The sequence below is a fragment of the Pongo abelii genome, chromosome 4, assembly GCF_028885655.2.
Source record: "Pongo abelii isolate AG06213 chromosome 4, NHGRI_mPonAbe1-v2.0_pri, whole genome shotgun sequence".
Classification (NCBI taxonomy): Eukaryota; Metazoa; Chordata; class Mammalia; order Primates; family Hominidae; genus Pongo; species Pongo abelii.
In genome coordinates this window covers 101,464,462-101,470,657 of record NC_071989.2, presented here as the reverse complement: position 1 = coordinate 101,470,657, position 6,196 = coordinate 101,464,462, and the positions used below count along the sequence as shown (strand labels likewise).

Below are 6,196 nucleotides of genomic sequence, written 5' to 3'. Positions count from 1 at the left end.
TGCCACTGGTTTGTGTTAGGTGACACTGTGCCCTGCTTGTCTAATTTGATTACACAGAGCCCCTGAAGCCTCAGGCAAAGCTGATTTTAGCTATAATCAGCTTCTTAACCTTTTGAGAACTAACGTAAACACTACCTACCAGTGGTTAATTATGGTGCTCTGCTACACACTACAAAGTGCAAAGGTAAAAGTGTAGAACTACAGTAACACATGTTATGACAAAATTTAACAAGATGACTTAAGGGGACTGCATCAGAATGCAGTTGTGTATTTGTAATAAATTTTAAATTAATAAAGAGACTTAAAGGTGCTTTAAAAAAATTTAGCTGTAGTTTTTGCTTAAGTTCTATCCGTAAGTGCTAAATACTCATGTACTACTTTTTCCTGTTTGCTGTCCTCACGTTTGTACTTTTCTCTGAAATCCTCTTTTGATTATATATACACTTTAGAAATACAAGTGTATTTGTAGATTTTTTTCACAAAAGTAATTGTAATGTACATATAAGTAGAGTACGAGCCTCTTGTTTCACTTTTATAGATAGTAAAAGTTAATTAAGGGAGGAATGGAATTTCTTTATAATTAAATGGAATATTGTGGTTATATAGGCAAGAACCTAAATTTTTTATGTAAAACAGGAATTCTTGATTCAGGGATCTGATGTGCCATATGGGAAATTAATATGTAAGATGATTTTACTGTCTGTAGCTGGTGTAACTCTGGTGCAGTGATATGACTAATGGGGTAAAGAACCATAAAGATTGAATAATGTACTTATCAAGGCTAGATCTTCAAAGTCATATTTATTGGGAAAACTCCAATAGGAATATTCTCCTGAGTAAGAGTTGCAGGTGACCAGGAGACTATATGGAGCCATAAGCCATAGCCCTTACTGGTGGGTCTCAGTACCAGCGATTTTACCTGAAATTTCATGCCTTGTAAAAATTCTGAAGGGTAGAATCTTAATGCACTCCAGTGACACACATTAGAAATAGTCACCCTGTGTGGAATTAACTTAAAATGAGGGGAAGGAGAAGGTTCAAACTAAAAATCATCTATAATTTTTTTTTAATCTAAGGTCACTTTCTAATAAGTAATGTGAATATGTGATTATGCAGTGTAGTTCATCTGTGCTTACAGTGAGCTTAAAAATTGCATGTAAAGAAATGGATTTGTAGAAGGGAGGCTTTCAGAGTTTCTGAAGTGTTGGGAAGCATATTTGCACCGGGCAGCACCACCAGTCCATTTGGCCAAACTTGGTCATGTGGTGAATAAAGCTGACCTTGTTAATAAATAATTTAAACTCATTAACATAAATGCCACCTAAAAGGAGTTCAGATGCATTTAGTAGCCACATATAATACTATGGGATAAATGGAGCCAGATATCAAATATAACTGGACATCTTTGGCCCCTGCAGAAATGTTTTAACGAATTGTATTTCTGTTTTGTAATCAGCTTGTTAAAAGAAAATGATATGAAACTGCATGTTACAGATGTTACAGATATCTTTTAGACAAAGTGCTTTTTATTTTGTGGCACATATTACAAAAAATATATTTTTCCAGCATCCTAGTATAGTTGCAGGGAACTGCTAAAGGCTGGAGGCCACAGGTACAGGGCTTTAGCTGCCCCTAGTCCTATTGGCCACTGAGGGCTGAGGATCACTATCTCCTCACCCCTGTAAACCATTCAGGGCTCACCATGGGGAGAGGGCTGCTATTTTAAAGGAAGTAGTTCCCTATATTTCATGAGGTCCTCTCTTAGGAGGACCCACAGGAGAAATCTTCCCTAGAATTCAGTGCTTCACCAGTTCACCAGTTGTTTCTTTTTATCTTATGGACAATGAAAATTTTATAGTATGTTTTTACAGTGAGAGTGTAGATATCTCCTCAATATACTGATTGCCTTTCTTTGGGGCATATACCTAGCAGTGAGATTGCTAGATCATATGGTAGATCTATTTTTAGTTTTTTGGGAACCTCCACATTGGTAGTGCTATTTTACATTCCCACCAACAATGTACAAGGGTGTCCCTGTCTCCACATCCTTGCCAAAATTCATTATTGTCTGTCTTTTGGATATGAGCCATTTTAACTGGAGTAAGATATCTCATTGTAGTTTTGATTTGCATTTCTCTGATGATTAGTGATATTGAACATTTTTTTATGTACCTCTTGGCCATCTGTATGTCTTCTTTCGTGAAATGTCTATTCAGATCTTTTGTACATTTTTAAATTGGATTATTAGATTTTTTTTTCCTATTGAGTTGTTTGAGCTCCTTATATGTTCTGTTTATTAATCTCTTGTCAGATGGGCAGTTTGTAGATATTTTCTCCCATTCTGGGGATTGTCACTTTGTTGATTGTTTCCTTATCTGTGCAGTATCTTTTAAACTTGATCTGATACCATTTGTCCATTTTTGCTTTGATTGCCTGAATTTTTGAGCTATTACTCAAGAAATCTTTTCCCTGTCAAATGTCCCGGAGACTTTCCCCAATGTTTTCTTTTTGTAGGCTTATAGTTTTGGCTCTTAGATTTAAATCTGTAAGCCATTTTGATTTGATTTTTGTATATGGTGACACATAGGGGTCTAGTTTCATTCTTCTGCATATGGATTTCCAGTTTTCCCAGCACCATTGAGGAGACTGTCCTTTCCCCAGTGTATGTTCTTGGCACCTTTGTTGAAAATGAGTTCAGTGTAGATGTATGGGTTTATTTCTGGGTTCTCTATTCTGTTCCATTGGTCTATGTGTCTGTTTTTATGCCAGTACCATGTTGTTTTGGTTACTATAGCTCTGTAGTATAATTTGAAGTCAGGTAATGTGATCCCTTTAGTTTGGTTCTTTCTGCTACGGATGGCTTTGGCTATTCCATGTCTTTTGTGGTTCAATATAAATTTTAGGATTATTTCCTCTATTTCTTGAGTGGAATTCTTTTCTTAATTTCAATTTTGAATTGTTTATTGCTAGTTTGAGAATTAAAGTTGATTTTTGCATGTTGATTCTGTATTTGTGACCTAGCTAAAACTTGTTCTAGATTTTTTAAATAGAATCTTTAGGATTTTCTACATACAGGACCATAACATCTATGAGTAAAAACCGTGTATATCTTCCTTCTTAATATATATGCCATTAAATTCTTTTCTTGCCTTACTGTACTGGCTGCAACCTCATGTACAATGTTGAACAGGAGTAATGAGAGCAACTGTAGATTCTGATTCATTTGCCTTGAGGATCTTTTTTGCTGCTTCTGGTCTTTTGTTTTCTTCTGTTTTCAGAAACTTACCTGGACTTAGTCTGCAGACTCCCCTCTTCAAAATGTAGATGTTGATAGCTCGGTGGGGTTTTTTTGTTTTGTTTTGTTTTCAATTTTAATTTTATTTTAGGCCAGCTCCTAGATAATAACCTCTTTGCCTACATAGCCTAATGGTCAGAGTTTTTGTTCAATCACCCCAAGCTAATAAGGCTCTGTGGATGGATCCGTGTTTGAGTTACGAGTCTATTCAAAGTTTCCAAGTCTGCCCTAGCTTTCCTTCTCTACCAGGCTATCCTGGGACTTCTGTCCCAGCACTCATCCTCTCAGTCAGCTAGGAATGTGCAGGAGTTCATCTAGTCTCTCAGCCTCTCACTCATTTCCAGAATCTCCCTGTTGAATTTCTAGCTAGTCTACTGGTCTACTGCTCGCCCCAAGCAAGACCACAACCTCAGACTAGCAGGGCTGGGGCTTTTGTGGTTGGTTTCCCACTGAGTTTGCTTTACTTGAGGATAACATGATTGGGCATGGGTGTCTCTCCTTCTACTGTAAATCAAGTCAGCCCCTTCTAGCAGCGAAGCTGCAGGTTTTCACAGCCAGTCATGCTCGAAGCACTGCTGTGCTACTGAGCTGCTCCCCACAGATTGCCACTGCCCTTACCTGTAATACAGCAGATTTCCTTGAATAAACATTTCTCAGTTTGTTTTTTTGCTTTGGTTGATTTCTGGAGTGCTGAAATGGTTGTACTTGACAATTTTGCCACCTTTTTAGTTGTTCAGGGGAAGAAGATTTGCCAACTTCTTCACTTGCTATCTTCGGAAGTCCTGCCTGGGTTCATTTTTGTACATCCCCAAACCCTTTATGGAACAAGATGAAAGAGCAAACAAATAAGATAAAACAGAAAAGTAACTGAGGGTAAAGGAAACATAAAAATAGGAAAATAAATTTTTTATGGAATAACAATAATTTTTAACTCTTATGACAGATGTTCCCAGTGTGTGTAGGAATAGAAGTTCTCTTGATATTACAATACAGTTTTACCCCATCAGAAATTTTTTTTAAAAAACTCAAATCACCCTTGGCAACTTGTCATTGAGATGTGAAATGGGGTGGGGGGAGATGTATGTGACCAAAAAAAAAAAACAAAAAAAACAAAAAAAATAGAACCAGTTGGATCAAAATGCTACCCTAGGATCCTTTTTGTTTCATTTTATTTTGTTTTCTCCCAAAGGTCAGATCCCAAAATTTGTACAACTGTAGGCTGTAGGAATGCTTTCAAAAATGTGCAGTGGTAAAACTGCCAGATTGAAGGTTTCTTAAGTGCTACTGTCCAAAATCACCAGGCATGCTTGAAACTAGTAATTCTTGTCAGAATATACACTCTCAGTGTGTGACTTTTATCTGCAGGTGGCAGAGCATATGTTTTAGCACCAAAAAGTGTAAGGTGGCAGAGGGAGGATATTTAATGTGTTGTAACCTATTTTTATTTTTAATTTTTTTTCTTATAGCTGCTTAGTTCGGGTCAAAAGCAGACTAACTAAAATGTTTGCAGATCGTAAGGGCTATATTTAAATTAAGGGAAAAAATATTCCAAATAAAGTTGTGTCATTTGTTTTTATTTAACATATGAATCAAAGTTATTGAACCAGTATTTTCCCATAAAAGAAAAATACATTGGTACCTTATGTAACAACTTAGGGAGTGGGCTCGTCTCTTTAAATAGATTTTCTGGTTAAATTCTAGTTACCCTTTAAATACTACAGTCACCTTTATTTTTATTCCTTATTATTACAATCAATTTTTCTAATTTAGGAAATAGCTAAGTGTGTGTGGCTAGCAATTATATATGGTTAGCAAATATCACTTAGTATTTTCTGACTGATGTAGCTCTTACTACATGATTCAGTCATCATTTTTTACATTAATCATAATCAGGACTTTAGCAGAAGAGCAGGAGTTGGAAATTCAAACCCCAACTGATTGGTGACATGGAGGGATGCAAGCCCAGTGTTGTCAGATTTCCCAGTTTTCCCAAAGAAGTCAAAAGTCTCAATATTTATTTCAGATTTTTATAATTTTAACTGTTGCAACTAACTAAAAATTTTTAAACTATTAAAGAGGTCAAATAAAATGGCAGCCATTTATATCAGGCCCATAGGCTACCAGTTTACATGTTCTGATGACACCCTCTGGCTGATCTCTTATTGTGTAACTCTTGCTCATTAAAGAATGCATAACATGCTCCTGAAGTGGTTGTCTTTACTGTGTTACTGTAAAGTTCTGAGGTAATGTGTTTCATTGGAAAATGCACTGAACTAGACATCCAACAACCTTGATTCTGAAGCTAAAAATATTTCTTAAGCCCTTCCTGTATTAACTAGGCCCTGGTATAAGCACTTATATGCATTAACTCATTTAATTATAGCTTTAGTTTTGCTTCTTAAAAGTTTTATACTGTGAAGTCAGTCATTTAACTTCTATGGGTCTGTTTCATCACTTGAAAAATTATAGGGTTGGAAATACATATATATGTGTGTGTATACATATATGAGGTTAGATTCAATGGAATAAAAATAAATTGTCAACTAGACTATGATTTTAGTTTCTATGGATTTATAGCACCTTATTCTATGTAACTCAATAAAAGTAAATATATATAATCTGCAGTTTATTTTCTTTTTATTTATTTGTTTATTTTATTTATTTATTTATTTATTTATTTATTTATTTATTTGAGACGGAGTCTCACCCTGTTGCCCAGGCTGGAGTGCAATGGCACGATCTTGGCTCACTGCAACCTCCGCCTGCCGGATTCAAGCGATTCTCCTGCCTCAGCCTCCCAAGTAGCTGGGATTACAGGCGTGCACCTCCATGCCCAGCTAATTTTTGTATTTTTAATACAGACGGGGTTTCACCATGTTGGCCAGGCTGGTCTCGAACTCC

The 6,196-nt window shown here is 36.1% G+C and overlaps 1 protein-coding gene across 21 annotated transcripts in view; it reads left to right on the top strand.

Annotated features, from left to right (window-relative positions):
• ARB2A (ARB2 cotranscriptional regulator A) overlaps positions 1-6,196 on the top strand; it is a 540,355-nt gene that overhangs the window by 428,952 nt on the left and 105,207 nt on the right. The gene's annotated exons all lie outside the window — the stretch shown is intronic.